The sequence below is a fragment of the Petaurus breviceps genome, unplaced genomic scaffold, assembly GCF_028583685.1.
Source record: "Petaurus breviceps papuanus isolate PSGF00001 unplaced genomic scaffold, PetGlider_PUasm1.0 90822, whole genome shotgun sequence".
Classification (NCBI taxonomy): Eukaryota; Metazoa; Chordata; class Mammalia; order Diprotodontia; family Petauridae; genus Petaurus; species Petaurus breviceps.
The window spans coordinates 2,865,898-2,876,557 of record NW_027187351.1 but is presented as its reverse complement, the minus strand read 5'-3'; the positions used below and the strand labels follow the sequence as shown (position 1 = coordinate 2,876,557).

General features: G+C 37.6%; 1 long non-coding RNA gene across 2 annotated transcripts in view; it reads left to right on the top strand.

Moving 5' to 3' along the window:
- The first annotated feature begins 593 nt into the window (after positions 1-593).
- Positions 594-10,660, top strand: part of LOC138148136 (uncharacterized) — a 28,462-nt gene continuing 18,395 nt past the window's right edge. The window contains exons 1-4 of one of the 2 annotated variants that reach the window (XR_011164983.1): positions 594-1,250; positions 2,429-2,480; positions 3,707-3,801; positions 5,972-6,026. This is a non-coding gene — a long non-coding RNA (uncharacterized lncRNA). Of the gene's footprint in view, positions 1,251-2,428; positions 2,481-3,706; positions 3,802-5,971; positions 6,672-10,660 lie in introns of those variants that run through there. The other variant, XR_011164982.1, reaches the window with a different exon arrangement.

Genomic DNA, 10,660 nt, shown 5'->3' with positions numbered 1-10,660 from the left:
TAATGATAGCTAACATTTCTATAGTGCCTACTATGTATCAAGCATTGATGTGCTCAGCACTTAGCAGCCCTGGGAAGTATTTGTTATTATTATCTTCATTTTATAGATGAGGAGACTGTGGTAGAGATTAAATGACTTGCCCAGAGTCACACAGCTAGTAAGTATTTGAGGCTTGATTCGAACTCAGGTCTTCCTAGTTCTAGGTCTAGTGCTCTATCCGCTGCACCACCTAACTGCACCTACTTACAGCACATATTCCCCATTTTGTCACTTTACAGAGTTATCTAGTCCAGGGCTTCTTAAACTTCTTCTGCTTGAGACCCCTTTTCACATTTCAGCAGCTTTAGTTGGCATAATGACATGCCCAGTGCAAAGTGCACATGATGTGTGTTCAGAATCAAGGCTGCAGTGAAGTTGTGCAATGCAACACAGGCAAATGCTTCCAGAAACACCTTGGACTCATCATGCATTTGATTTTTTTTTTGTCTTTTTGGAGGGGGGAAGGCAGGTCATTTGCGGTTAAGTGACTTGCCCAAACTAGTAAGTGTTAAGTGTCTGAGGCCACATTTGAACTCAGGTCCTCCTGACTCTAGGACTGGTGCTCTATTCACTGTGCCACCTAACACATTTGATTTTTACTTAATTTTTGGTCATTGTGTGTTCAGAAACCTTTTACCCCTGCCAAGACCCCATGTGGGGTAGAGACCCACAGTTTAAGAATCACTGGTCTAAGTCACTGAAAAGTTAGTTAAGTGACTCCCCCAGGATCACAGACCCAGTTTGTGTTAAAACTACAACTTTGCTCTCCTGAATGGCCAGTTCTGTAGTCACTACTCCATGCTGTCTCTCTCTTTTGCAATTCTTTAAAATCTGTATATTTAAATAATTTACATGTAAATGTATATATAAAATAAGGAGCCAGAACATTCTAGGTACTATGCTAAATATAAAATGGTTACACTTTCGCTTCTCTAAGTGTTTACATTTGAAGACGGCACCACCCCCGTACCTAACATAGCAAGTGCATCCTGACATTTGATTTATAAGAACACACTCTGTCCTAGACTCTGCTGTTTTTTACACAGGCCAAGAAGTTCTTGAGTTGTACTTACTGATTAGAGGAAGAGGATCCACCCTGATTTTGTCCTGCTGGTGAGGGAGAGAGAGAAGGGTGGCTAAGAGCCAGAGGAATGTATGACTGGGCAGATTAATGAGCCATCAGAGGAGGGGAAGCTGCAGTCCCCATTCAGGTTCGTGGACAGTGTCTGTCTGTGGTGTGATGAAAAGGCCTGGGTTTGAGGCCAGAGGGTGAGAGTGGCTCCACATGTCCCCTACCTCCTGCTGCTGTGGGGCTGGGAGAACAATGGAGAATTAGAAAGGCAGCGGCACGTGGAAGGCAGCTGACTTGGAGGGATTGAAAATAGGCCATTTGTCCTGTCCAATGCTAATGTGCACAGGGGCCCAGTCAGGAGTCTCTGTGTATAGGGGTGGAGTGGGATGGGATGGGGATGTGTGTGTGTGTGTGTGTGTGTGTGTGTGAGATGAATCTCTCTTCTTGACTTTTTGATCCAATACTGTGATGGTTGCTCCCAGCATTTGATAAATTACAATTAGGGCTAACCCCATGATCTCACCAGTTGTCCTAATGACAGTGAGAAGTGAGATTTAGCAAACTTGAATGAGGGGGTGGGGTTAGAAAGAGAAAGAGATGGACAGAGAAAGAAGTTGAGAGGTTGAAGAGATGAGAGAGAAGGAGAGAGAGAGACAAAGAGACAGACAGAGACAGAGAGACACAGACACAGAGACAGAGAGAGACAGACAGACAGACAGATACAAAGAGAAACATTCAAGCTTTCACATCATGACAAAACAAGGACTCTTTGGTAATTTGTTAGCTCAATTTCTTTAAAAAAAATGTTAGAATAAGTAATTCTAAGAGTTTCCATCTATTGGTAGATCAAATCCCATTTTTCTGCATGCTATAGGGTGAGCCAATAATTTTTACACACTGCATTTTTGTTGTGATAAATATTTCTATTAATATACCTTGGAATAAATGTAATTATAAGTATAAATATTAGTTAATAAATAATTCATATAAATATTAATATGCTTTGGATAACTATACCTTGGAAATCTGGACCTGGATTGGAAATCTTTTTCCTTATACCTGGATTTATGTTATCATGCTGATCTTTGTTGTTAAGGAGATATGACTTATACTACCATTCTTCCAAAGAGCTCAAAGGCTTTACATAGTAACCCACACTCTCTCAAGGTCTTTAGACATTGGAAGATATGAATTACTCATTCATGCCACTAGATGGACATGTAGCAAATTGAAACTATAGGACTTTGATGCATACATAGTCAAAATAGCACTGATTTACAACTGGAATGTCATTGAGAAACTCTTTCATTTTTGCAGTTCATGAAACTGAATTTCAAATAGGGGAAGTGACTTGCCCAAGGTTACCCAGGTAAGTATCAGACCCCAGGAACAGTAAGTGTTGGGGGATGGGGAAGGGGTCACAAGACCTGCTAGACAATATGAAGGTAGATGGAACAATGAAATCCTCTTAGACCATCAAATCCTGAGTCATTGTCAAGGAGTGATTGTTAGTAACCAGGATGTTGGCAATTCCAGGTTATCATGAGGAAGTAGTCTACTACACATAGGGAAATTAGGTGCTGACATTTTAAATATACTTTAGGATTTACAAAACACTTTCCTTACAAACACCCTTAGAGAAAAGTAGTGCAACTGTTATCTTCATTCCTTAGATAAGAAAATCAAGGCATCTAGGTGCCACAGTGGATAGGGTAAGTGCTGGACCTGGAGCCATGAAGACCTGAGTTCAAATCTGGGCCAAAGATACTTGCTAGCTATGTGGGTTGTTGTCTACTTCAGTTTTTCCATCTGTAAAATGGGCATGCTAATAGTGCCTATCTCCCAGGGTTGTTGTGAGGGTAAAATGAGATAGTATTTGTAAAGGGCTTTGTAAGCCTTTAAGCCCTTTATAAATACTAGCTGTTATTAGATAAATTATTAGAATGGGCAAGTGACTTCCTCAGAGTTCTGTGATAAGCAAGTATCTGACCTGATACTTGAATCTCCCTCAAATATCTCATAGCATTTTGGATCATGGCATAATAGAACAGAATAGAAGGAATAAATGGATCATGCAGCCCAGCAGTTCTTAAGATATGTTCTGGGAATCTCCTAGACGTTTCCCAGATGCTTTCAGGGGCAGGGGACCATCTTTGAGGTCAAAACTTTTTTCGCCATGATACTAAGATGGTTTAATTTATAATGTGGTAATTATCAATACCTATATCAACCTACATAATCCAAAGCGTTTTGGATAGTCCTTAGTAATTTTAAGATTGGAAAGGGGCTCTGACGCCCAGAAGTGTGAGAACCACTGTTCTATCCCAATCTTTTCATTTAAAAGATGAGGAAATGGAGACCTAGAGATATTAAATAATTTGTAAGACAAAGATGTAGTAAATAGTAAAGACGATAATATGTAGCAGAATGAAAATGGAAACCCAAGTGTTCTGATTCCCAATCCATGGTTCTTCACTAAGTCAACCTGCTTAGACTTTCCTTTTGCACTCATCTTACTTTCTGTTGTTATCTGTGAATTTATTTTTCTCTTATAATTTTCTTTAAACATGATCCTTGCTGTCTTTGTATTCACAGCTCCTAGAACAGTGCTTTGTTGAATGAACAGACTCAGGCCTTCTACCTCTAAAATCAATGAATACTCCTTGGAGTAAACCACATTATCTCTAAGGGTGAGTGAAGAGACTTGGGTTTTAGTCTTGGCTATGCCACCAATTAACAGTGTATGCATTGGATAAGTCACTTAACCACTCTGGGCCTCCATTGCCTGGGATAATTAGCCTAGACGAACTTCATGGTTCCCTGTAGATGCAGGAATAGCTATGTGACACAGTGGATAGAATGATACTTGTGAAATTAGGAAGATGTATAAATTCAAATCCTACTTCAAACACTCAGGGGCTGTGTAATTTTGGACAACTCACTTGACCTCTCAGTTTTAGTTTCCTCATCTATAATTTGGGGAGAATAATTGCACCAATATCAAAAGGTTATTGTGAGCATCAGATGAGATATTATTAGCATTTTGCAAACCCTAAAGCATTATATAAATGCTAGTTTATATTATTTTTAGTTAGTTATGACTTTTCTATGATGCTGTGGCTGGTGGATCTACTAAGATCATCAAAAATAATCCTTTTATTGTTGAGAAGACACTAAAGTCCCAGAGGTGAAGAAGTCTGTCCATAGTAATATAAGTAGCAAGTAAATGGAAGTGGGATTTGAAAATAGGCCCTCTGACTTCCATTTCCATATTCTTTCAACTATACCGTGTGGTGTCATGTACTTTTGAACTGATATGATATGGCAACTACCTTTCCTATCTCATTTGTAAGTAAGGAACTCTGACATTGGGAGTAAAGTATCTTACCTCCTATGGCAAATTTCCATGCGTGGGAAGCAAAGCTATTGATTCTTGGCCACATCTTCCAAACTCTAAGTAAACCACAAAGTCCCAAACAACAGCATCCAACAACCTGTCTTGCTTATGCCACTATCATCAGTCAATAGGTCTTTTACAATCCTTTAGCCCTTTTTTTTCCTTTTGGAAGAATTTAAAGTGGTGTATTCAGAGTTGGGGGTTAGGGAGCCTTGGGAAAGACTCAGGATAGAGAGAGAGCTAATAACCTTCCCTCATTCACAAAGCTAACCCTTTTGAAGGTCTGCAGCTCCAAGGTCCATGACCCTTTCCAGATTTTCCCAGGCAACCCTTTGAGGGTCTTGACTTCTGGTCTAATTCAGATACAGGTAGGATTTGAGTTACATTTTTGTTCAGACAAGGGTTACTTCATGGAAAAGCTCAAAGAAAAGAAAAAGAACCTGTATTATCTAAAAATCAAGCACAGACTAGCTGCTGAAAATTATAGCTCAAGTGTTTCTACCCATCTGTCTTTAGGAACCTTGTCTTCCTTTCAGCTGAGAAGAAAATTGCCAAATAGTGCCCCTCCCTTATTTTTTGGAAAATGCTTCTCCCATTCCCAGTGCATAAGCTGTGCCCCATACATGTCCTCTATCTCATGAAATCCTCAGCTTCCTTAAAAGTTCAACTTACATGCCACAATCCTGATTTTTCCCTTTGCCAGTCGCTCCCCAATTATTCTGTCTCTCTGTCTTTCCCTCTGTTGGAGGTATGTAATTATATAAATATGTATGAATTTATATATTTATCTAGCCTTTATGGGCATAGTATCCTCTCCCCCACCTCCAGTAGAATATAAACTACTTGAGGGCAGAGGCCATTCAATTTTTTTTGGTCTTTCTATCCTTAGGACCTAACAGAGTGTCTGACACACAGTAGGTACCTGATGGATGCCTGATGAATTAAACAGTTTTGAATTGCTTCATTTATCACTTTAACAAGAGATAATTCATATTCCTATGCTCCTTCACAAAAGAATTACTTCACTGCAATCCTGTGGGTAAGGAATGCAGATAGTATTATTCTCATTTTACAAATCAGGAAACTGAAGCTCAGAGAAATTAATTTATCCATAGTCACATGGCTGATAAATGGTGGATCCAAGATATTAACTCATGTCTTTTGACTGATATCCCTACTAGATTCCACAATCCTATTTGTTCCCTGACTCATTGAGTCATGGAAATTCCAAGAAAGTGCACCTGTCATTCATGGTTGCCATAGGCATGAGGGGAGATGGGATCCTGCTCACTTTCCCATCTTAGCTGCATCTCAGTAGAAGATGAGCAAGGAATAAGGGAAAGGAAATTTGCCTTCCAGAATTATGTTTGCTATTTTGTTTGAACAATCTAAATATGTTTATTTATATTATAATGTGACTAGAAACCTAATTAGAAAGTCTGTATTTTTTTATCTCCCCACAGGTGCTTTGAGAATACCCATTTTGAATCTACATCAGGAGAAGTGATGTGAGAAAAGGTATTATACTCTAATGAGTTCATTCAATATAGGAGCTAATACTGATAATTCAATGGAGGCAGGTTGTTCTTATTTTTCTCCCTGGCTATTTATTTTTAATTGGTTTGAAGTAGACAGGCAATTGCCCTCACTCTCCAACTCATCCTGCCATTTGCACAAAACATAGTTTACAAATACTAACATAGAATAATCATCATATTAGAACAAATTCACCAGTAGAATCTGGGTTCAAATCTTACCTCTGAAACTTAATAGGTATATGACTTTGGCAAATCATTTTCCCTACCTGGAACTCAATTTCCTCACTTTTAAAGTTTTTTGAGTCATTTTTCAGCCATGTCCAACTCTTTGTGACCCCATTTGGGGTCTTCTTTGTGTGTGAAAATCTTTTTAAAATTTATTTAATATTTTATTTTCCCCCCAAGTACATGCAAAAACAATTTTCAAGATTCAATTTTGCATTCCAAATTCTCTCCCTCCCTTCATCTCTTCCCTTCCCCGTCATTGAGAAGGCAAGCAATTTGATATAGGTTTTATGTGTGAAGTCATGCAAAATATATTTCCATTAATCATGTTGTGAAAGAAAACCAAAAACCAAAGACAAAAAAAAACCCAAACATGAAAAATAAAGTTTATTTTTTTAAAGTGTGCTTTGATCTTCATTTAGACTCCATCAGTTCTTTCTTTGGAGATAAATAGCATTTTTTTTTTAAATCAAATATCCTTCAGAATTGTCTTAGATCATTGTATTGCTCAAGATATCTAAGTTATTCACAGTTGATCATCATACAATATTGCTGCTGCTATATATGGTGTTGTCCTGGTTCTACTTATTTCACTTTGCATCAGTTCATATAAGTTTTTCCAGATTTTCTTCTGAGAGCATCCTGTTCATCATATCTTGTAGCACAATAGTATTTCACCACAATCATATGCCACAATTTGTTCAGCTATTCCCCAATTGATGAATATCCCCTTATTTTCCAATTCTTTGCCACCACTAAAAGAGCTGTTGTAAATATTTTAGTACATACAGATCCATTTCCTCTTTTTAAAATATCTCTTTGGGATACAGACCTAGTAGTGGTATTATTGGGTCAAAGGGTATGCATGATTTTATAACCCTTAGATATAGTATCAAATTGTTCTGCAGAATGGTTGAATTAGTTCACAACTCCACCTACAATGCATTAGTGTCTTAATTTTCCCACATCCCTTCCAACATTTGTCATTTTTCTTTTCTTTCATATTAACCAATCTGATAGCAGTGGGGTGGTACCTTATAGTTGTTTTAATTAGATTAAATTAATTTAGTTTCGTTAAAACTATATATGGTTTTAATTACTTTGTCTGAAAACTGCCTGTTCATATCTTTTGATAATTTTGTGAATTTAAAGCAGTTCTTGATATATTTGAGAAATGAGAACTTTTCTATAATTTTTTCACATTTATGATTACTTATTGTATTTCCTTCTATCTTATTTTCCTTGTTTATCTCATCCTCTCTCTTCCCTTGTGAATCCTTGAAAGTGTTTTGCTTCTTCTTGCCATCTCCTCTAATCTGCCCTTGTTTCTATCACTGCTCCCCCCATTCCCTTCCTCTCCTTTCCGGAAGGGTAAGGTAGATTTTGATACGCAGCTGAGTATGTATGTTACTCCTTTGAGCCAATTCCGATGAGAGTAACATTCATGTACTCCCCTTCCCCATCTTCCCCGCCACTGTAAAAATTCTTTTTTGCTTCTTTTAGGTGAAATAATTTCCCCTATTCTACCTCTTCCCCCCCCCCTTTTCCAGCACATTCCTCTTTCTTACACTTAATTTTATATTTTTAGATAATCATCCCACCTTATGCAACTCACACCTGTGCCCTCTGTCTATGTCACACTCTTTCTAACTGTCCTAATAACGAGAATGTTCTTAGGAGTTATAATTATTATTATTATAAACAGTTTAACTTGATTGAATCCCTTATGATTTCTCTTTCTTGATGATCTTTCTATCCTTCTCTTGAGTCTTTTATTTGAAAGGCAAATTTTCTATTCAGGTCTGGTCTTTTCTTATCAGAAATGCTTGAGAGTCTTCTATTTCATTAAATATTCTTGTTTTCCCCTAAAGAATTATACTCAGTTTTGCTGGGTAGGTAATTCTTGATTGTAATCCCAGCTTCTTCACCCTCTCAGATATCATATTCTAAATTCTCTGATCCTTTCATGTAAAAGCTGCTAAATACAGTATAATCCTGACTGTGACTCCATAATATTTGAATTATTTCTTTAATGCTACTTACAATATTTCCTCCTTGACCTGAGAGTTCTGGAATTTGTCAATTATATTCCTGAGAGTTTTCACTTTGGGATCACTTTCAGGAGGTGATTGATGAATTCTTTCAATTTCTATTTCCCCTTCTGTCTCTAGAACATCAGGGGAGTTTTCCTCATGAATTTATCAAAAACATTATGTTTAGGCTCTCTCTCTCTTTTTTTTAAATCATGGCTTTCAGGTAGTTCAATAAATCTTAAATAATTTCTCCTGATTCTATTTCCCGGGTCAATTTTTTTCCCCAATGAAATCTTTCACATTTTCTTCTATTTTTTTCATTCTTTTGATTTCATTTCCTTGCTTCTTGATGTCCATAGAGTCATTAGCTTAAACTTGCCCAATTCTAATTTTTAAGGAATTATTTTATTTTACACCTCCTTTTCTATTTTGCCAATTCCACTTCTTAAAAGTTCTTTTCTTCAGTGAATTTTTGTATCTCTTTCTCCTAATTTGCTTTTTAAGGTATTCTTTTCTTCATTGGATTTTTGTGCTCTTTTACTATTTGGTCTATTCTGTTTTTAAGGTGTTTTTTTGTGTATTTTTTGTGCTTCCTTTACCAAGCTGTTGACTCTTTTCCCATGACTTTCTTGCATCATTGTCATTTCTTTCCTCAATGTTTTACTATATCTCTCTTATTTGAGTCTTAAAATTCTTTTTGAGCTCTTCCAGGAATTCTTTTTGGGCCTGAGACCAATTCATATTTTTCTTTGAAGCTTTGAAAATAGACTTTCCTTCTGACCTAAGTTGTCTTGGGCTGGAAAATTGTTTCATTCCATTCTTTGTGGGTTTTGGTGCTCCAGAATTTGGTTTGAAGAATTATTTAAAATTGTTTGGAGGGGAATTTGGGAGAGCTCAGGTGAGTCCCTGCCTTTTCTCTGCCATATTGGCAGAGAAACTGAAAGAAACCATTTGGGGTTTTCTTGGCAAAGATACTTGAGTGGCTGCCATTTCCTTCTCCAACTCACTTTACAGATGAGGAAACTGGGCCAAACAGGGTTAAGTGACTTGCCCAGGGTCACACAGATAGTAAGTGTCTGAGGGAAAATTTGAACTCAAAAATTTGTTACTACTACTACTGTTGCTTCCACTACTACTATCACTATTTCTACTGCTGCTGCTATTGCTAGTACTATTGCTACTACAACTAATTTAATGAAATTAACTAACGATATAATTTATATCAATCTTTAAGGGTTACAGAGTGTTTTCCTCATCGGCTCATGTATTCAGAGTACTTTGCCAGTTTGAATAAGGGCCTGAATCCAGGCCATTAAACAATAGATTTCTAACTGAAAGGAATTTTGGAAGCCATCCTGTCCCAAGTTCTCATTACACACAAGGAAATTGAGTCTTAGAGAGGTTAAGGGATTTGCCTAAGGTTACACATGAGGTGGCCAGCATTCAAAGCCCAATCCTTGGATTTCAGACTCATCATTCTTTTCACTATATCATGCTACTTGTTTCCTTTAGACTTAATTTAGTGGTTCTGGGGAAAAGAGTGAACAGATCTGATATTTTAAATCTGTCCAGTAAAAATACTTCCAGGTAGAGATTGCAAATAGTTTCAGGCAAGATGAGTGAGGACAGTGTCATTCTGCAAATATCCAAGCCTTAATAATAAATCAAGCCAAGAACAAGCTTTAATTTATGGCATGCAGCCTCGGGGCATGGTTGGGTGATTATCACACTTGAGAAATAATTTTGGAATAAGTTTCCTGGTTTTATGTAAATCAGTTTTTTCCATATGGATGGAGTATATAGTAAGTTAGGAGGGAGAACTTTGAGGGTTGAAGGGCTGAGGTATAGACTAAGTAGGCTAGAAGTTGGTGGGGAGTGGGGTACAAGAGGGGAAGGGGAGGCCAGAGTCATAATTAGTGACAAAAGTCTAGAATCAGAGATGGGGAACCTGCGGCCTTGAGGCCACATGTAGCCTTCTAGGTCCTTGGGTGCAGTCTTTTGACTAAGTCCAAGTTTTAAAGAAGAAATCCTTTTATTAAGGGGATTTCTTTGATGACCTAGAGGGCCACACATGGCCTCAAGGTTGCAGTTTTCTTATCCCTGGTCTAGATTTAAAGTAATAGCAGTCTACCAGGGTGTCCTAGGTTGAGCTATATAACAAAGGCCCCGGAGAAAATAAGAGGTATTCCATTACAGTCTGTCTGCTATTTAACATGAGAGATCACAGGGAGAGAGTCCCATACTAGGAGGCAAGAGATTTGGCTTTTGGCCCTCATTCTGTCATTAATTTCATAGGTTCATAAATATAGAGCAGTACAGGACGCGAAAGTTGATCTAGTCCAGTGGTTCTCAAAAT